This window comes from Magnolia sinica, chromosome 16 (genome assembly GCF_029962835.1).
Source record: "Magnolia sinica isolate HGM2019 chromosome 16, MsV1, whole genome shotgun sequence".
Taxonomy (NCBI): Eukaryota; Viridiplantae; Streptophyta; class Magnoliopsida; order Magnoliales; family Magnoliaceae; genus Magnolia; species Magnolia sinica.
The window spans coordinates 25,092,745-25,093,199 of NC_080588.1; positions in this window are offsets into that span (position 1 = coordinate 25,092,745).

Genomic DNA, 455 nt, shown 5'->3' on the forward strand with positions numbered 1-455 from the left:
TGGGAAATAAATCTTAGGTGGATCACACCAGGAAATAATAGTGATTAGATATCCACCATTAAAATCCTCCTAAGGCCCACTGTACTGTTTATTTGACATCCAATCTGTTGAGTAGGTCATATAGACCCAGATGAAGGGAAAAAAACAAAGATCAGCTTCATCCAATATTTTATGGCCCCCAAAAAGTTTTTAATGGTCTACGTTCATTCAACACTGTTTTCTATAATGTGGTCCACTTGAGATTGGGATATATCTCATTTTCGGTCTCATACCATAAAATGACCTATAAAAATAAATGGACATCACGGATGAAACACATACATCATGGTGGGGCCCACAGAGCACCGACCACTAGCCATTGGCTGGTGGCAGGGCCAAGCCGTTTCCGCCTGCACAACCAAACACGTAACGGCTACGTAAAACCGTACACATCTTTATCACGTGTGCAAATAGTG